This window comes from Diadema setosum, chromosome 17, assembly GCF_964275005.1.
Source record: "Diadema setosum chromosome 17, eeDiaSeto1, whole genome shotgun sequence".
Lineage (NCBI taxonomy): Eukaryota > Metazoa > Echinodermata > Echinoidea > Diadematoida > Diadematidae > Diadema > Diadema setosum.
The window spans coordinates 34,365,509-34,387,854 of NC_092701.1; the positions used below are offsets into that span (position 1 = coordinate 34,365,509).

Genomic DNA, 22,346 nt, shown 5'->3' on the forward strand with positions numbered 1-22,346 from the left:
CCAAATATGACAGAGCTCGATAAAGCATCAGCCACAAGGTTACATAAACACGCAAAGTTCGATTGCAATCATCTTCAATTCATCTGGAATTAGAGGCAAAGAATATCCTAAGGCAGTAACCGTCTTTGGCCTGCCGATTAGAAACAGGCATAGTGTTTGAGTCACAGTAAGCAGAAAGATACGAGTTTTGATGATTCGCATATCCTGTTACAGGAAGTATCACAAATTGTACTAAAGCATGGCATTAAATGTCGTGTAACTCAAATTACCTTCATGATCAGCAAAAGGCATTATAGCATGTGCAAAATACACTTAAGATATAAAGTTCTTCTCGGTCACACAGAATTTGAGGAGCTCTTTACGACATGCTCTAGCTTCATCATCTTGTATGTAATAATTCAATAACTCCATATGAATTGAATATGACATAGAATCGAAAGGTGGAGTAAATGTAGAATACCTCATTGTCCATAGACAAACGAACTGCACGAGATAAAGTTTCTTTATATCAATCAAAACCACAGTTTGTAAAATAAGGCAAGATGTTACTCAGTCATTACGGCTACTAGCACCATGACTAGAAACGTGAGGATGCACAGAAATCCCTACTATATACACATTTCAAAGTCCCTTTCACAGAGAGGGTGAACACACTGTAATGTAATCAATGTAAACGATAGATATCTCATGACACGGTACACTAGAAAGGTGTTCCGCTAAGTACAACGACCATTTAGAATGGCCCTCATGTGCTGAAATTTCACGACTTACAAATACTACTTTCTTTTACTTGAGAGAAAGCGCAGTCGTGTGGATACCTGATTCTAGAACAATCCACTATGCGCCATAATTATTTAGAATAGGATATTGTGGATACCAGAGGAGTCTCCGTACAAAGCTAATGTGCAGCCATGACTTCACTTTCAACAGTTTAAAGGCACTTGAAAGTAAATAACTGAAAGGAAGGTTTCGCTGTCGTCTGGATCAATTTCATGTTTATCAGCCTTTAAGTCCCCTTATGCCTGATGTAGCCATGGACGGGCTCTGGGATAATTATGAGCTTGAGAATGTTTCGCGAAAATGGATGGCCAGTTCCTGGACTCTGTGCCTGATCTCCAAGAACTATCCGCGTATTATCTGTCCACCGTTGATGCCGAATCGTCAACAATCATCTTTATATGCCCTCTGATTAACCCTTCTGAAGATGTTATCGAAACGGGGGATATCCTTCTAGGATAATCTTCCCAATTCTAATGTCAGATGTTTGAAGGCCTCATTGAACAGCTCACTTAGCCCTTCTGGGTGCTTGTCGGGATGCCATCTCAACATCAGGCGATTGATTGCCCTTGATTTTTCTTCTTGCGGCAACTGTAAAACTTCCTTTACCTCTTCAGTAACAAGCCTTTTTGCTTCTGCGATGCTATCCGGGGATGAATCCATGAAACGAATGTCAGAGTCATCACGCTCTCCGGTTATTCGTTCTATCCCATCTTCAGACAATACGGACAAAATTTCTGAAGGAGATTTCACAGACGTAGCTACTAGAAGCACAGCCAGTCCTTCACCTTCAACCATATTTCCTAAGACACGGTTAACACATCTGGCTACTCTAAATAGTATCCTTGTCCTTGGTTCATCGGTGTGCACCACGTACAGCTGACGTGTGTCCCTTACAAATGCAGGTATCCTCCTAAAGCTGTTGGCGATGTTTTTTCCATCGACCTGAAGGATTACTTGAACTCTCTGCATGCAGCAAACTTTCAAAAGACTCAAGCATTTTCTCATGGATCTCCTTTCCTTTTCACTCATATCCCTATTACTGTAGTGCTTCACTATGCTGACGATTGCGATGAAAAGTTCTTCTGAATGCAAGACAGCGTCAAGACGCCGTTCGAGGTCACAACGTCCGCCCTGAGCTAGTAGACACCTACCTTGAGTGATATCAGCTAAATCCAATACTTCTTTTACACTTTCACTCAGTGATTTCGGTTGAAATTTTTTTGGCAGCTTATCAATGACGTCTTTCATGATGGCTTTTTGGTCATGAAATACCTGAAGTATCAGTAGTTCACTCTTAGGAATGCGGTCATTCAAGTGTTCAGCGTCATTGAAAAAGAGGGTGTGAGACTCCTTCAGGCCGTGTTGTGTTGATGGCAAGTACAACGTAGTAGTGTTTTCCAATTGTCTTATAACCGAGAGACCATCTGATTCATGGATTTCTTTGTAAAGTCCCCGACTGGCTTCACCAACTAAACGTACAACGTTCGGTTGAACTGATCCCTCTCCAATGTTGAAAAGTTTGTTGAGGATAAACGCATACTGGGCTATGGATGGTTTATCAGTTGCTCCAAGAATCCGTAATAACCAAAAGAAGGGGCCCCATTTGTCAGGAAGCTGGTACAGGTATGGAGACAGATTACGCGTCACTGTCCGGGAAATCTGTTTCGCTTCTACAAGAACATACGCACTTTCGAACTTGACTAGAATGAGAGGAACGTTTCCATCGCCGAGTTTCTCCTCAATGAGGTTACAGTGAGGACATTTACTCTGCGGTTTGCAAAGCATATCGTGCTCGCACTGATTAGCCAAAAATGTCAAAATCTTTTGCATGATGCTGCTCACGCTTCCGTGGTGATTAATTCTCTCGTTTTGCTTGAGACTCTTACACAAGATAGACGTGTGCTTTAAAACTGTTGACAGCTTCGGGTTCGTGATCATACCTAGTGTAGACGGAATGTCCATCACGCCGCATTTGAAACACTCTGTCCTGATGGCAGCATAACCCGGTAACATGGGCAGCACTGTCCATACCAGCTCCTCATTCTTTATCATTGACCCTGAGTACATAATGCAACAATGTCCGTCTGATGCTGGTGGATGCATGGATTCAAGTTCTTGGCCGAGCTTTCTCCTGACAAGGAATCGAATCCTTCCCACTTGTTCTAAGAAATGATCGTCTTCGTGAAGGTGACAGTAATTTTGCAGACATCTAACCAGGCTTTGTGATAACACCTTCGCGTTACTGTCTCCTTCAATTTGCCTTGCAAATGTTAGGAACATTGACTTTGTCACTTTAGTCTGCAGTCCCATTTCTCTCAGAAATTTTAGACCCAATCTTTGACGTATCGTATCGGGTGGGAAGTCAACCCTTGCCTTCATCAGACTGAACACCTCGAGCTCAGGATCAAAGAAGTGTGATGCCGTATAGAGCACTCCATCTTCTCCAGGAATGAGAGCAAGCGTTCTCAACTGTAGATAATCAATTTCATATTTCCTCCTTCTGTCGTCCGATGAGAGTGCAGCCTTAATGGTCAGTAGGTGTTCAAGGCGACCCTCTAGTGTCATGTTCCAAAAACATGGTAAGATGAACTTGGCATAGATCTCAAATAAATTACCTTTCGACAAACCAAGTCCCTCGCAAAGATGCGCAAACACCTTCCTTGGCTTCAGAAATACTGCAGGGCAGCAGTCTATCCACGCATCTTGTTCGCATGATGGAATCATTGGTGGTAGGACGAAGACAGATGTTAAGTTCGCGATGCTTACATGTTCACCGCCAATAGTCTCAAAGCAGGGCAAGCGTTTGATATCCTGGTAGTTCCAGTCCCAGTCCCAATATTGGCATCTACCCTGAAAGAAACTTAGTATTTCATCATGCTGAGTCTTGGTCAGGTTTTTGAAACGAGCTAGAACGTCTTCAGAAAGTAAGTACTCAAGGAGTTTGGAGATCTTGTCTTCAGAATTAATGTCACAGGCTATCCTGCTAATTAAGGACCGTGAAGCAAAGTCACTTGCAATCTTGAGTATACCTAACGTTTGCAGCGCTGAAGAAAGGGATGAGGTCATATGTGTGCTAGTGAGAAAGACAGTGAAAGAAATCCTGAGAGGCACCAAGCAGAATTCATGACTTCCCGAGAATTGGCTGTGTGACAAAAGTGGAACTGCAGGCATAATTGCACAGTCCCAAAACTTTTGCGTAATTCCTTTGATGAACAAGTCAGTTTTCTTTGCAGATGTGTACTGATACTCTAATAGATCCCACAGGTGCTTCAACCATTCCACTGTTAGTCTGCCATCAAAAGACAAGTAATCGTCTAATGGGATCTTTAAGAAAGGGGCATTCACGCTTACCATCTCAGCAATAGCAAGGATATTGAGGTCCTGAAATACACTTTGGTTTGCTGGTAATTTGTAGAGAAAGTGTGCGTGAAGAAAACTCATCGAATGTTTGGGGAAGAGGTAGGCATAGGGTGACTTAGAGACAGGTTGCCATTCGGAAAACAACCTCAGCACACCATCCTGAGTGAGTAGCAGTGGAAGTCCATGCAGTTCAAGATGACGCTCTGATTTGCAATACTCGATGAGTACAGCTAAATGTTCTTTGTCTTGGAGCACTGATTGTGAAATTGAAATAGGAAGTTGAGAGCTAAGTCGATTGTTTCCTCTTAGGTAAGTTACAACAGCTGACGGCGTCACTTCAAGAACTTCAAACGAGGTGCTGCTTTCGACGCATGTTGCTGATGCCTTAATAACTTTCGCAACAACCAATCCAGGAGACTCAATGATGGGAAATCCGGTCCTCCGAAGAATCTCCTTCAGAATGACTTGCTCCTTTTCCCCACTTAGTCTGCTGAAGAATCCAAGCTCAGACTTATTTCTGTGCGGTTGAAAAACGACGGATGAGACTGGTGTCTTCCACGTCAGAAGGAAGTTGTTCTCATCACTTGGCTCGAGAACGGGGAAAAGCATGCACCTCGTGCGAACAATCGCTTCGTAGATGCTGCTAACGAGATTCTTCCAATACCTGTCACTTCCACAAAGTGGGAAGAAACCGTGATAGACATCTAATATCTTGAGCACATCTCCTGACCTCTCATGTGAGATAGGCATGAACCACTTATGTTGCTTAGTGAAAGAGTCACGGATCCCCGACAGGAGTTTTATGTAACAGGGTACAATAACGTGCTCAAAGAGCTGCTGATTCCATGTGGTTTGAAAATCATCATTTGTACTTTGCCATAGATGTCTTCTGCTCTCGTGATCCAGAGCAAAGTAACCATGAACATGGACTGGTAATTCCGTGTCAATAGGAAGAGGCAGGAAACAGTATGCTTTCCCTCTCAATCTTCCGCCAGACAAACGAGCAGCAACCCCTCCGACAGGTAGAAGTTTACATCGCACAGAGTTTTCATCTATTTTACCACCTTCACTACATCCGAGATGTTGACATATCAGCCAACGTTCCATCTCTGTCATGCCATGCAGATGAACTTCGTAGCACGCAGGCATCAACTTCGTAACATCCTGCCCTGTAGTGGCCCCTTTGATATATTCAGATACACGAGCGTAGAAATCCTTCCTCTTTTTCTCTTCAGATGGTGTAATTTTCAAGTAAACTGTTCTTGTAGATGTTAGAAGACCTTCTGTCGTGACCTCTGATAGTTTGATCATTTTGACATTTCGTAGAAAGAGAAGACTCTCTGATGCTGTGTCTTCAAATTCTTTCAGCAGTTTTTTTATCTTGTCCTCTCTCCAGACTTCGTTACTGATTTCAGATGCTTCAGTTCTGAGAGGAAAGCGGAAAACTGTATAATGATCGTGCGTTTCAGCAATTTTGTCTTCCAGATAACATGGAAAAACATCTGTGTACGTTTGACGCATTTTGTCCGTTATGTTATACACGCGACCTGGGCTATAGGGCGATGCTCCTGGAACGTAGGTAAGCAGTGGATCAAACACGCACAGCTTTCCCCCGTCAGTTATGAAGCTTGGACAATCAGTGAGATGATAAACAGTATTGAAGCCAACTCCAAAGCGACCAATCTTGTTCATTTCATTTCGTTTGCTTCCTTCGCCAAGGTCTTGTATTCCCTTGATATCTTTGCGAGAAAATGACCGATTGTTGAAAACACAAAGTGCGGGACCTTGCAGAGGCTCCATATTGTCTGAGAAAACCTTATTTCCATGACTACGGGGGTCGTACAAAACATGGATTTCAGTTGCACCGGCATCATCCGCATTTTGAAGCAGTTCCTTGAGAACCGCTTCCTTCCCCGAGTACGACTCGAGAATGCGCTTGATCCGGGGTGTCAAGTTTACGCGTTGACCAAATTCTTCACCGGGTAGATTTTCTGCATGTGGCTCTAGTATTTGCTGGCGGACGTCTCTGATATTTAACCGCCTTGCCAAAAAAACACTGATGCTCTTGTGACAGCAATGAAATTGCCCGTCTTCATCATTTATCCAGTCAACATCGACGTAGCACAGATCTGTTGATGGCCTCATCACATTTGAGACATCTGGGAGATAAGACACGGGGACATTTGGAGCAATACAGGCTTTTCCAAGAAGACTTGCTATGGACAGCACTACAGCAACTTCAGAGGCTCGTAACGGTTTACCTTCACTGCAAGTGTAGATTTCCTGAAGCGCTTTTTCGTAGTCACTAGCCTTGAAAGTGTTCTGAATTCCCGCGATTTGAACAAGGTTGGAGAAAGGAACTAACTCTGGAGGAAGCTTAAACAAATATGGTTCAAGGAAATGAGTGACTGATTTTGCAACTCTCAAGGGGGACACAAATAGTTTGTTGATCAGAATCCATTTATCTTGTTTGAGTAATGTCATGAGTTTTTTCTGTGGGTTTCGCCTACATTCTTCGTTCAAATACTTGTAGATTTCGCCACAAGTGATGATAGTGTCATGTGAAACATTTCCATTCTCAACGTGACTGCGAATGTTCTGTAGTTGACTAAAGACTTCTTGAAGTGTCGGTTTCCTCTTATCAATTCCAAGGAAACAAGACACATTACTTGGCATTCGCCAAGCATCACAATCTTGAAGGACTGGGGATACACTACTTACAAGATTTCTTTGCAGAAGACAGTAACTGCTGTTGGCAGGCACGTAGCTATCAAACGATTTCCATGGAAGGAAAGGAAACTTGGTGCTGCCATCTGAGACAACGGGTAAAAAGGCTATTGTGATCAGTCGTTTCGTGGGGAAACTATTATTTCCCCATACATCTTTGGACAGCATCTCTGACAGATACATAATTAATTCCTGAGATCTCCGCAATGCATTGCCGTCTTTCTCTGCGCACAAACGTGCTACTGATTCACATTGTGTCAGGAATCTCTCTGCAGAAATACAATCAGTTGTCATTCCAAGCTCTTCAAGAGCGGCTAAGGTTTGAGTGGATGTGAATTCTTTCTGAGGAAAGACACAATCTGCTTCCGAAAAGAGCTTAGCTGCTTTGCGTGTCGGATGTACGAGATCTTTCGGTGTCCGTAGCAAAGGTTTTCCTCCTGACACGGGCATGCATTGAATGTCTTTCAATTTCAGGTGCAGATTGTATTTCCTAGAGTTGAGAGCAAACAGTAGTATGGTGTTTCTGTGTTCATCTGGTACGCGGAAGAGTTGCGGTAAGAAAATTTCGTCAAAAAACCTCTCATGATCATACGTTCTTTTCAGTAGCTCACAGTTAAGCCCCGAGCGTATGAAAGCACGCCGTGTTTTGTCGCTGACTTCGACGACTGTAACGGTATGGAGAAAGGCTTCTAAAATGGTAGTTGTCACAGCCTTTATGCTATCTTCCTCTTGAAGTTCTGGACTCAAAAACACAAGGTCGTTGAATTGCAGAGTCCTTCCATCTTTCCAGAAAAGCGCGGGTTGCGGCGATCCATGTACTACTTCCTGATAGAATGCATCAAATAATGCCGAACAGTCTCCATCCCTTGGCATCATTTCAACATTGGGCCACAGGGAATCATATGATACCGAGGCATACTTGTCTGTAAATACTTTGACAAAGTTTTCATCAGATAACAAGTATATGTAGGCTCTGCATACAACTTCTGCTAGCAGAAAGTGGTTCCATTTGGCACGTATCTCCGTACCTTCAGTCGTTGGTTTATAGAGGTGTTGTCTATTGTCAGTCACAGCGAAAGCTCCATTGACATGTGCAGGCAACATACTTTGTATGGACAATGGTAGGTAGCAGTACACCTCTCCCTGAATTTCGGAGGGACGTGAGTCCAGAAGGGCCATTGCAACTTCTCCCTTTGGAGAGAGTCCCATTTCAGACTCCTCTGCTGCCATCCTCTTTGTTGCTTCCGATCCATCACACGTAGCCCTGATCGAAGTGAATGTGGTCTTTAACATCGTTGTCTCCATTTGAAAATAGTCTGTGCCTGATTGAGTCATTTCCTGTGAAATTGAGTCTGTACTAAATGATATGTTATCCTTGACGGTGTTCCCGCATACATGTTTTTCTGTGCTGAAAAGCAGTACAGCCCTTGAAGCATCAGTCGTCTCCGCTGAGAGGTAATATATCGAAACTTTCATGACTGCCCTTGTGAAAATAAGTACGCTTCCACACGATTCCCACATCTTAAGCAACAGCTCTCTAAGTCTAATGTCGTCATAACTTTCCCTGCTAAGCTCACTTTTTCGTGCTGCTTCCTCACTCCGTAACGGAAGCCTGAAGAGTGTCCCGTGGTAGTGGAACGGCTCTGCAGTCTGAAAGCCAAATACCCCATTGAAAGGCAGGAACTGATCTGAAAATCTCCGCAGTTGCCTAGTGCGTTGGAGATTCACTCTCAGGCCGGGTTGAGATTTATCTCGAAGGATGTTACCTAGGTGAGTTGTTTGGGGATCGAAGTACTGAATAAACTGCCTACTCACAAAGCAAGGCACATCCGTCAGGTTATACACTGAGTTAAAACCTATTCCAAACCTTCCAATCTTTTCTGGATTCTTCTCCTTCGTTCGGCAACCAAGACGGAGAATATTTGTGAAATCTTCGTCTGTGAATACAGCATCATTGAAGATCCACAGGGCAGGACCTTGACATGACTTCATCCCTTCATCAAAGAGTTTTTCCATAGCGTCGATGTTTTTTCTCATGTCAACCAGAAATCGAACCTCTGTGGCGCCAGCATCCTCAGCATTCTGTATCATTTCTTTGAAAATAGCCGAGTCTTCATATGTATTCTTCAGAATGTTACTGATCCGAACAGTCAGAGGTTCCGTCTGGCCCAGGGGGGTTATTCCATCTAGATCGTCAGCATCAACGAGCAAACGACTTAGTGGAGGGACGTGCAAAAAGTCAGCAAGGTCCGCTGTTACAAGAGGACTGACAAAAGTGAACATTTCTCCCTCTTCAGATTGCTCATCATTGACGTCTGATTTTAGCCAAGGTTTATCAACAAATGCGCTCTCCGCTACTGGTATCAAATGACATCCTTTACCTTCTGTTGGGACCAGTATACGATCTTGCAAATGTTGTGGCAGTTTTCCAATTGTTTGGAGCTGTTTCAGGATTTGCATTACAAGACGAAGTTGCTTTGCATGAAAGGCGGTGTCCTGTCCTCTTGATTGGTCACATGATGCCTTCACTTCATGCATAATGTCGATCATTGATTCCGCATCGGTTTTCACTGTCAATATCACTCCAACAGCGCGAAAAAGTTCAGCAAATTTACGCATGGCAGGAGGAATTTGTGTCATGTATGGCGATAAATCAAACGGAAGCTCGTTAACACACATTTGTCTTGGGTTTGAAAACCCTTCACCGTTCCATATTACAGGACCAATGGCTTTCAATTCATCTACCACACTATCTCCTTGTTCACGCCATTCATTCAAGAGGAAATCATATATGATTTTTACCGTTGGTGCAAGTTCTATGACATCTGCTTCACGGCACTCTTGAGTGAGTTGGACACATTCCCTCAGCTGGACAATCACAATTTGTAAAGTTGGTTTCTTAGAAGCCATTTGAAGATCACTGAATACTGGGAGGAGTTTGTTGCCCGCTGCGGCGAGTGGAAGTACTGAGCCACATAGCATGGAATTCTCTCTTGATAGTAGGAGGGTCTCATTTGGAGTGGAAAGGCATGAAGATGGAATGTGGTACCACTGGAGCTGTGCGGGATAGAATGAGGGCTGAATTTGCGCGTAAGGGATGCAGTGTTTATTCTTCATGTATGCTCCAACAGTGCAAGAGGTTCGCGACGAATAGCTAGTCATAAGATGTCGATTGTTGGCAAGGAACTTCAGGAAGCAGAGAGCGAAATCAGCAGTGTTGGACTCAGAGACGATGTCGAGACATATGATTGCCTCGTCTGCAGTTACCCTATCCTGGGCTCGCATGCCAAGTTGGCCCAGAGCTGAAAGAACTTCTGGACCCGTGAACGGTTGAACTGGAAAGAATCCCTTACCCACAAAGAGCTCTTGAAGTGTTGGATCCCGCACGTCAAGCAGTTCAGAAGGTGATTTCATTGTTGAACTGAGACCGTCAGTAGGAACAACCTTCAGCCTTTGAAGCACATACTTGCTTGATTCACATTCACGTTTGATTTCATCCCAGTGACGGAGGAGCCATAATATAACACTTCGAACCTCAGATTGGTTATACAAATCACCTTCATCAATTTCTCGTACAACATGCATGATCACATTGAAATTTGACATAGGTACTATTTTCAGTTTTCCCATGAGAGGTTTTGAACTGTGTTGTGCCATAATGACAGGTCTTTGCAACTTGACTGGGTGAGGGAGCTTTCCAGATTCATTCTCAGAAGTGTCAATGTAACCAATTGATTCCCTTGCACTCACTATCGATGAATATGATACACCAGAGCCCTGAAAAGTCTTGAAGAGTGGAAGAGACTGCAATATATTATGAACTAAGAAATTGATTGTAGCGTTTCCGATACACTCAATGAAAAGCTCACGTTCCCTATCCTTGAGGTCGCGCAACTTGTTGGCAAGAGAAGCATGGTCTGTGTTCAACGTTGCTCTCAGTATCCCATCAGGAACCGGTAAATGAATATATCCCTGAGATAGTGTTGACGGGTGTCGGATGACGTAATCTGTACAGTCCAGTGTGTCTATGCCAAGTTTGACGAGGACCTCTTCAAGATGTTTATCCAGAGTCAACTTTCCGTTATTTCTGACAATCAAAGTAGATACTTTGGAAAGTGGCTTGAGAGCAACTTCAGAAGCATTTCCATGGGGAAGTGGGATGAGAGGTATCCCTTCAAAAAGGGACAGAATGTCTCTACTCTCCGTGTACAACATATTCCAGATTGTTTTCAACCAGGCAGCGGGAGGGTGGTTGCCAATTCCCGGCTGCCACAGGACCGTTCTGTTCTCCCAGTTCTGCAAACCTCTTTTAAGAAGAGCAGCAACTGCCTCCAGGGTCAAAACCTCCAGCTGAAATTGACCAGTTGTAGCTGTTAAATAAAGGAAAATAGAAAAACGAACAAACATAGTAATCTCCTTCAATTAGTGACGGTCAGCTGTCATTCATACATATTTAGACTATAATGATGTCTCCTTGAAAAAAGTCACATTCAGCATTCAAAGTCTAAGAAGACGATAAATCCCTAAGAAGGGATGTATCAGACAGTAAAAAGATTAGCTGTAAGGTATCCCTGGGCACAGGTAATTCACACAAAATTGACCATGTTTATGTATATCTATATATTTACACTGATATGTGTACCGATACGTATTTGTGAATATCATTGCGTTAGATCGCAATCAGAGCAGTGTCTGCATTTCTTACTTTTCCTTCGGAAACATGTTATGTAAATACATTTTTAGCAGAGTGAAAATGGACGAGAGGGATTATAGGCCTACTTACTGACTTCGATGAGGATATTTTGAAGTGGCTGTGATTCTGATCTTCGGATGAAAGACTGATATTCCCCAGGAATGAGAGCGCGAGGAAATTGAGCAGTTGGAATGTAGACTTTTGCGTCGGAATCTTCAAATGGGACGAAACTGCCGTCATCGAGAGGGAGTAATGGCAATGCGGTGAGCTCAGAGAAATATCTGTCGGACATGATATACTCGAGAAGCAAAAGCTTCTCATGACTGTCGAGATCTTCGAGAACAGCTTCATTGTGGCGGATGCAGCGTCGAAGGACCGACGGGGTTGTTGTGATGACATTTCCTTTAAAGTATTTCATAATGCACTTCATGCAGAACTCGGGGAGTGACGCGTACTGGTGATTAGCTATACGTAGGCATTTCAATACTACCGTTTCCATGTCTCTTCCCACGGACAAATCCTTTAAGATGACATCTTCAACTCTCAGCCATCCATTGTTCTCACTGTGTATGACACGTTCTTCAAACAGTGCATTGAAGAAAGGTTCTAGAATAATCTTCCACTTCTCAAGAACGTATGGCTCATCAGGCCATGTGCGGTAGATGCTCTCCACGCTGATGTCTTTTTTCTCAATGGCAGTCGTTATCGCTTTCACGTATAGGGATGGAATAAGTTCTCTCACAAGCAATTCGTTCCATTTCGCGGGGACGTCCGTCTGGTCTGGACCAGGCCACTTGATTGCCCGGCGGTCACTCTGAAGTCCAAAGAACCCATGCAGATGGACTGGTAATCCAGTGCGGCTTTCTTCTCCCGGTGGAAGTGGTAGGAAACAAAACACCCTTCCTGAATATCTGTCATCTTCTGTGGTATTGATAGGAGCGGCAATACCCGTCCATGGCAGAAATTTTTGCTCAGCTGCCATAGTAGAAAGCTGTGAACTCATAGAGGCACCTGCGATATGGTGGCACACAATCCAACGAGAAGTCTGTGAACCTTCCAAGTTTTCAGAACTTATTGTAACATCCCGCGATATGTGAAGATCTTCTCGATCAGTTACACCTTTGGAGCAATACTCCTTCAATTGTAGTGTGAATTGATCTTGTTCAATCGATAGCTCCTCATGAGACGTCACAGTTGCTTTCACACTGGCGATGAGACGGGAATCCTGTTCAGCCGTTCGCTTTAAAACTTCAACTTCTCTCAACGAACGTAAGAAGAGCATCACTACATCCGCGTCGACGAGGAAAGCGTCAAGGAGATCATCCATCTTTTTTTCATTTGTGTATAGTTTGCTGCAGAGATCACTTTCAGTTGTGCGGAGCGGGAATCTAAACAATGTCCCATCGAAATATCCAGCACTGATCCCGTCTTCTACATCATCGAAAAGGCCTCGATATGGTTGGAACTGGTCCTCGCAAGCATGAAATATTTGTTGATCTTTTGAGTTTTGAAGGTTAAACCGAAATCCGGTCTGAGGACGTCCGTGAATCCTGAAATGGCTCTCCAGTGGATCTAAGAAGGCTACACTGTGATCACTCATGATGCTCGGTAGGTCTGCAAAGTAAATGAAAGCTCCCATAAAACATTATGCACAGGCTTATTAACAGCAAAGTTTAGTATGCTCTTTAGAGTATCATATGATATATTGGGCATTCTTCGGTCGATTCTACTGCATGATAAAGAAAAAATATGCTAAGGACGCACACATTAAATAAGTCATTATCACTATGACTGAAATTTTACCACTTACAGTTGCCATTACCCGAAAGACATATCAAATATTCCTATTTGTGATTATTGCAATCATTGCTATTATCATATGCATATATAATGCTTCATTATCAGTTGTTTAAATCTGCTGTTAGTAGATTGTTTTGTCTTTCCTTTCTTTTCCAATCGCACATTTTCCTCTCGTTACAGATTGTTCGAGAGTTAAAAATTACTTTTGCTCTTGATACAACCGTTATCATGATATGTGCTTAAGCTTGATTTTTTACAGGAAGCGAATGTCGCTGAATCTGTCATCTCAATGAAACAATGCGCCATTATCTACAACATACATAATGTTTATTCCATAACAAATTAACAGAACAAGCATTACCTGTAATGTGGTACACGGAGTTGAAACCGATGCCAAATCTGCCGACCTTGAGAGGGTCTTCCTCTTTGTTGCTGCGTGCTGGCTTCTGTATTCCCTCCCAGTCCTTTTGCTTGAATTTGGCACTGTTATAGGAGTACAAGGCGGGGCCCTGGTACGGTGCCAGGGATTCACTGAATAGCGTTTGTGTACCATACTGTCTGACATCGTAGAGAAATTTAACCTTCTCTGCTCCAGCGTCTTCAGCATTTTGGAGAATTTCCTTGTAAAGGCAAAAAAAAAAAGTATACCCAAGTAACGATCCTCCTTCAAAAGCATGGAATTCAAAGAGTATACACTGTAAAAACATCGCTTTAGATTTAAAGCCAGGGGTGTTAACTCTAGCACCGATCAAGAGTCAACAGAGGACCACACCCACAGGTGTAGAAAGTATGTTGTGATGGTGTTGAAAAGTGTTCACCTGGCACTTGGTGGTGTTCATTTGACACTGCAGCTGGTGATATTTTTGACACTTCGCTGATGTTAATTCAACAATGACGCCACATGGTGTTGATTTGATATTGCTGGTGTTAATGTCAATGGTATAACACCCGCCCAGCTTCAACAGGAGACCACACCAACTGGTGTTACTGTGGTGTAAAAGTGTTCACACCTTTTTTTTAGTTCAAAATCAACAAAAGAACAGTAACTAAGAAACTATTCAACAAACAAATTTATATTTTGAAGTGACACCCGGAGGTGTTAATCTAACACTACAAATGAACACCGGAAATTTACCATCAGCTCGATGTTTCATATTCAACACCGGACTTTTTGCAGTGTATCATCGCACTCAATATGTTGCTCCTCGTGGTGAAAAAAAAAAGAAGTCAAGTCTAGTGTATAGTCTAATGAAACGCATCGATACACGTTGATCTCTTATTTTACAGAGCCAAAATGTTTCATTTTTGAACCTCTGGAATATACGTTGCACACTGCGTCTTGGCCCTTAACATATTAAATACGCGCTTGATCTCCTGAATGACCAAAAAAAAAAAATGAGAATAATTACTATACGTGTATATGCCTGGGTATGCACTGTAAGTCTTCTTAATCTATTGAAATGGACCCTGTTGTTATATCATTAACTCAGCACTGCCAGTTACCTACTAAGCTGTTTGAAGAGGGCATCGTTGGTAAAACATGATAATCCAAACTTGATCTAAGCGCTGGGAAGGGTCCAAATTTAGGACATGGAAAACGGATTTAATTATTTCATTTACCAATTATTCACCACTTGATCTAAAAAGAGTACATTTTGATAACATATTATTTTGCTGATTGACAGAAGAGACTAAAGGATTGTTACATGTTCTCTCCATTGATACTTTCCTTGAACTTTTAATTTTCCAAATCGATTTGCTTGAAGAAGAACCTGAAATACACTTGTCATATCTCTCTCCGTGTAACATTCCACAGCTACTCCGTCAGAGGTTATGAATATACAAAGTACTGCACATATTATCATACGGATATCAGAAACGTGCAAAATATAGTTATACGGGGTCAAAGCATTTACCTTTATTATCTGACCATCACTGTAATCTCGCAGAATCTTCTTCAGGTAAGTTACGAGCGGAGGTACCGTTATACCAAATTGGTCTAAGAAGAAATTATTTCCAAAGAACAGATATGGGAATGGCTTTTAATCAAAAGAGTGATTGGCATGAATATTATGCTCCATGAATATTTTGTCACTTCTGCTAAATTCATACTATCCTTTTGATGTCTGATGAACAGATTTCATTCGTACCAGACTTCTCTTCTTGAATCAACTTAATTTCGACAATCATTTTCGTTTGACGTTTAATCAATATTGTTTCAGTAAAGCACAGAGGATGCAATGAGAAGACAGGATTTTCACAAAATTTATACTATAATAATTATGTCACTGCTAATGTTGTAATTAAAGGATCTGGTATTTTATTCAATTTATTTCTACTTTGGATACAGTCATTATGTAATGATATTTTGGTTAATTTTGTTTTGGTCTTTTGTAGAATTGCCATAGATAGAGTTGAGAGCATTTTGAGAGAGTACTTGGTGTTGAGAGCACAATTTATTGGCACGTCTTTATTTAGGTTCAAATCAAAAAGTAATATACTCATTAGATTTTGTTGGAATTTATAAATTGTAGAATAAAGTGACAAAAAGACGAGTAGATGCAAATTCCTCATAAAAGCAATATTAAGCCTATCAGAAATTACCCCCCAAAAAATAATACTGCGGCCCTATGAAGATCATATTGTACTCATTTTTTATATGCAAATAAGGGCAATCTATACTTTGTCGGAAATGAAATATATGAAATGAAGTTAATGAAATGAAGAGAATAGTCGCTAAGACGCTATAGCAGTGCTGAAATGTTACATTTTTGTACGGGTATGAAGTGATAAGACAAAGTATTGTATTATGTGCAAGGCATTGGCAGAAATATAATCATTCGTCTCTCAGTTAGACGAATTCCTCTGAATCCGCCAAATTGTCAACTATAGAAAATTTGAATTCTTTTTTCTTAGTAGCACAATGAAAATGCAAAATGGGAGAGAGAAAAGGAAATTCAATTTGCATCTAGAAGAAACGTGATGGAAAGGTTAGAATCAAAGAGAAAGAAAAAAATGAAGAATATGCTCGTACCTCGGTGTTATAAGTGAGAGAAATCCTTAAACATTCCGAAAGAATACTCGCGGGTAAGTCCCTTTGAACTTGTGGGATATAGCGACTTGTTGTTTGTGTTTGCGTGTGATTTCTTGTAAACTTCTCGTAACGTTTAAACATACGATCACTTCAATTCAAAGAAATTAGACAGTTTACTTACGGTCAGAATCATCAAGGTCGGGATCCTGAGTTGATCGGCGAAAATTAAACGAACAAACAAACAAATAAAGGGAAGAATGTTGAGAAGGTAATAATATAGCTGAATCCTGTGTTATCATAATCGTTAACTCCTTTTAAATCAGGACATGAAGTTTTCAAAATACAAACTATTCAACGCTTATATGGTAATCTACTCATTTTGAATGAGAAGAAGAATGTTGATTTCTGTGATGCCAAAACTTCATATGCCATATGACTTATGAAAAAGGACAATGTTTTGATATGATCAACAAAATCCAGAAATTTAAAAAAAAATAATGATTTTCCTTCCTTGAAGCTCATTTTATTAAGGAAATCGTATAGTTTTGGTTGAGACCTAACTTCAGCTTTCTAACATATTTTGGTGGCTGAAATATCCCCCCCCCCCCCAAAAAAAAAAAGAGGAATCCTAACAAAAGGTGGGTCCTAGGATCGCTTTGTTTTGCTTCTTCTTTTTTTTTTGGGGGGGGGGGATGTCTCAGCCATTCCAAAACCGATTTTCATCTAATAAACTTTTAATTCCCTTAGAATTGTATGCACTGTAGTATTTCATATGGTTTCTTGGTATCTCGCAAAAAGTTAAAAACCCGAACCTCATCTCAACCAATACTATATCATCCATTTAATATTAGATTGAAATAATTCACTGGCATCATAATATCTATTAACCACATCATACCTACAGACGGTTATGAGTAGCCTATCATTTTCTCATTTTCTCGGGGGTATTATTATTTTCTTCTTAATCATTCACCCTTGCACTGTACCCCCTCCCCCTCAAAAAAATGTATATATATATATATATATATATATATATATATATATATAAGACATGATTACAACAATTTATATTCATATATTAATATTTGCCGACTTATCTCACTGATCATCCTACAGAATTGCATTAATCCAATCCATCAACATATTATTTAAATGCGCCAAGGTGTTAACCGGAAAAACCTCGACAGCTTTCCCGAGACAAAACGTCACTGGTAATTACATGAACAAATTAAATGATGGCTGTCATGGCATCAGATTGTAGTACTTATACGATGAAGGTTTCTAGTGCAACAGATCTTTAAAAACAAAACTGCTAAAGCACTTACCATGGTTGAAGTCGTCGACAGAACGTTTCAAAGCGGTAGAGTTCAAGTTACGAAAAAGGAGACCAGCTGATTGATTGTTTGTGCAACTTCCTAAGTATGAAAGCGACTCTCTCTGTCCTGCTGTCCATGCCGTGTCCCTGATAGTGTCTATACGTGGTTTTCATTTATCCATGGAAAAGTTGAAATCTATAAGAGGAGTCATAACACAATATAGACAGCTTTGATTCAAAACTTACGACTAGGTGATATTGTTCTCTCAGTAGTATGCATCTTCTTTCGAAGGGTCCTTCGAACTATCAAATAGTAGGTATCATTGTTCCACCCCTCCCTATAACGATGTTGCTAGCGGGCCATTTCAATGAAGTGACTCCAAAGATGGACTAAGGCATTTATACTGTGGAGATATTACCGAAGTTTTGTGACTGACTTTGCAGTTCGCCCCTGAAAGATGCTCACGAGTGAACCTACCTATTCCTAATTCGATGCATTTGACAATATTGTTTTGGAAAACCGCTGCTTTGCGCCGAAACAACCTGCTGTCAATGACATTAGCTCCTAATCTCAACGTTGATCCAATCTTTGATCTCCTACGTGCAGACAAATGGAGAGAAAATCGCGTCCACCCAGCAAGAGCATGTAAGAGCAGAATAATCAGATTACGCAGGAGGCTCACGCCACCGAATATGAGCTGTGAACACTGTGAGCACTGTACACTGCTGGGCATGCGCCTGCGAGGTTCAATGAGCAGTTAAGGTGTGAATACACACCATGTTCAAATCGACTTTAATGACAGAAGTTAAAAGGAAATTCCATCCTGATTTCAATGTCTGTCATATGGAAACATTAGAATCGGAGGAGTAGATCACTGAAACGTCGGGGAAATCGGGCCTATACAAGCATTTTAAAATTGTAAAATTTTACAGAGTAATATAAGACAACTTGGCAAATCTGTGTGTTATGTGAGTGTTGAACAGCTCTCTATATTTTGCTTTGTACACAAATTTTACAAATTTTTTTTTTCTTAAATGTTTTGGCGCTTTGACAGAACTTATTCTTTGAGAATGGCATGCAAAAGCAAAGCTGAGGAAATAGGTTTGACATGTTATCAAGACACCAACACGAACACATACCTAATTGGCCATCGGGGCGATACTGCATGGAATTTACTTAAAATGATCGCTTTCCTTCAACTAACGGATAGCTTATCAACTTGTTCGAACATGTTCGAATCATAAACGGAGGCGTTAACAGAACTTTAAAAAAACGGGAGAGTTTAATGTGCGAAAGAAGAGACACGCTGAATCATTGCTCAATTTCCTCTCTCTGTCGGCTTGCGCAATGCATATGTAGAGGGTTGTCAGGTTGCTCAATCAGCAGTGCTTCCGATCCATTTTGTTTTTCTACTGTCTTTGTGATCCCTTTTAATGTTTTAATGTTATATTCTGCTTTAATTTTACCTTATTTTAATTATGGTATCATAGCTTGGGGGAACACACATTCAACCTATCTCGACAAACTGTAACGTCTTCAGAAAAAAAGCTCTTCGAATAATTTGTCATGTATCTTGGAGAGCTCACACAGATGTTTTATCTTCTGAAAACAATATTTTATAGATAACCGATATTTATTATTATTTTCTTGGCCAATTTATGTATAAACTCTCTAATAATTTGTTACCGACTGTTTTCACCAGTATGTTTGCGAGAAACCGCTCGTGCCATAAATATCCGACTTGTCACTCTGATAAGTTCCATCTGCCTTTAACTAGAACTACATGTATGTTTACACAATCTATATTTACATTAAATGCTGGGCCTAAATATTTCTAACAGTTTAAGGGCATTCCCAAGTTTAAGATCTTTTAAGAGTAATCTGAGGAAAAACATTTGGAACAGTTACAAGAATTTATCAAAACATCATTATGAAAATTAATGTTTTGTATATTAATTTCATGAAATTGAAAAATTGTTTTGATCCTTTATTGGTTGCAAAGAAGTGTAAAATCCAACCTTATATTCTGTTAAAATCACAGCTAAGCGGCTCCATCCATCCACTACCTCTCGTCTGGTTATAGTCTTCTTCTATTTTTTTTTTATGTCTTCGCTCCACGTAATAAGTTTGTCTGTCTCCCTCACACACACACACACACACACACACACTCTCTCTCTCTCTCTCTCTCTCTCTCTCTTTCTTTCTTTCTTTCCTCTCTTTCTTCCGGCATGTCCCGACTTAGTGTATAGGGATTTGTTCTGGGTTTTTGTTTCGGATTAGTTAGGTTAGTTATAGGTCTTTTTGTCTTGGTTTCATTGTTTCATCCATTTTCATTGTATATCAGTCAATCGATCATATAATTTCTTGTATTACGTGTGGAGGGAATGCACCCTACAAGCTCAGCTTTTTAGCATTCCTCCCCATTTCCAACATTTCCGTATACTTTCGTATACTAATTTTTCTGTAAACTTATCCTTAGTTTATTTTGTATTATGATGAAATCTATGTATTCAATTTCTGTTGGCAATGAAAAATGAATGAATGAATGAATCCTTGCCTATTTATTAAAAGGTTTGCATAAACTGTACTGAGTCACATCACAGTTTTTCAACAAAATTTACTACCAATTGATATTGTCCCTCGCTAAAGCTTGATGATCCTACTGAGAGTATTCCCTATTACTGGAAAAAAAATCCACTGTTGTCGGTAGACATGGTCAGCGAGCAATATTCAATGAAATAGAGGTTTAGAGATGCGCTTAAGGAGTAGAATTATACAGATTCCCATGCAGAGATTTCATCAAAATTGGACCTAAAATATGAAGTATCTATACTTAGGATTCTATTGTTTTCATAAATCACTGATACAAGGAATACGATGACAACATTTTGTTGATTAGTTGGGGAGATAACGCATGGTTTCACAAGTCTTCAAACTGAATACACCCAAATTTCCTTTTTAAACAAGACTTAGTCATGAAATAGTAAAGAGAAGAACTTGCGAAGAACTTGTGAATTAGCTTTGTTTTATCATGCTTCGTTAACCTAACAATGATAACTTGAATAGGAAAAAGGATTGTTGTGCTGACTGAACTTTTTATCTGAAATGTGGTGGGAATCTTTTTGTAATCAGACTATGAATATAGTATTTCGTGCGTTGATGACAACACCACCTCGGTTAATGTGCAGATATGGTTGCGACTAATTTTCTATTTGCTCGAATTTCATTTTAGAAAGAGAAACAAACTAAGTTTGTGTGAAGCTCATTTGGGAACTGGTGATGGCGATGAAATCTCACCTCATCTAATTTACATTGAATTTACGACTGATGTCACGGTTTCTGTTGACCTTTTTCAAGTATTCTATCACTCTCCTATTAAATATATGTATATAATATATATATATATATATATATATATATATATATATATATATATGTATATATCAATTCTTGATTAAATTTTCAGTAAACTCTTTGATCGACTGTAGCCTTAATTAAGGGTCGATTATAGTGTCAAGTCGAACATGGTTTGGAGTTGCAACTGCGCAAGCTCTGCTCAGTCACGTCACAGACATTCCACACGCAAATGTTGACATATAAAAGCAAAACATGATACAATTCCGGTAAGGACCCTCAACTATGGCAGTGACGAACATGGTGAGTGACTTCTTGCTGTAGTTCAGGCTAACACATGCCATCAACCAAGACGGGCCTGGCATGCAAGGTAGAATTTGTTGTGATTTCGATCAACATGTTCGGAGGGGGGGGGGAGGTATTTACTGAGAATGCTGTATGAGACGGAAAGCCCTTTGTTGTCATTTATTTAGAATAAGCTATGTAGAAGACTAATGTCGTGAGTATTCTCAGGCTGCAAGGCTGCACGCAGCCCAATGGCTATGGGAAATCAACACTACAACAATGATACACATTTTGATGAATGTGTACCTCAAACTTATTTCACTATTTTCATTCCTCTCTACATTTCCCTCACGCGTAGTTAGTCCTTCATCAATGACAGGGTTTTGAAGGTTTTTGAAGGGGGAGGTGAAGCAGAAAGAGAGGGTACATCACTTTATTCATCACTGAACTTGCGCTTCTAACATTTCAAAGGTGCAAGTGCAGGGCAGAAAGTCGTCTTTTTTTTGGGGGGGGGGGTTGACTCGGAAGGTTTTTTTAGTCCGTTACTCCCATCCCACCTTCCGAAACATTCCGCTGATGAAGACCCTTTGCTCTGTAGTTAGCTGCATAGTCAGGCAAGCTCATGATCATGTGCTAATTTACGACCCTATTCACAACCGAACCGTCTGTAACAATCCTTTTTACCCACTCCCTTCAGCACGTTTGTGTAAATTCATTGAAGCATGAAGGCCATTGTTATCTGCCAAGTTTGGCAGGTGTCAGGAAAGCTAACTGGCTCCTTATTTACTATCTATCTATCTGGGTAAAATGGATGCATTGTTTATTTTCAAATTAACTTTTCTCTAGTAGGCGTTGATCATTTTTTTACGCGTGAGGTATCATTATAAAAGAAAAAGAATGGATATCAAGGCTATGATTTAATTTTTTTTTTGCAAAAGATTGCTGAAAAAGTCTGAAAAACTCATTCAAAGTCGCCATTTGCTCGTGCAAATGGAAA

At 40.6% G+C, this 22,346-nt stretch overlaps 1 pseudogene; it reads right to left on the bottom strand.

The window, feature by feature from the left end:
* Positions 1 to 931: 931 nt before the first annotated feature.
* Positions 932 to 21,957, bottom strand: LOC140240640 (sacsin-like; annotated as a pseudogene).
* Between the last annotated feature and the right edge of the window lie 389 nt (positions 21,958 to 22,346).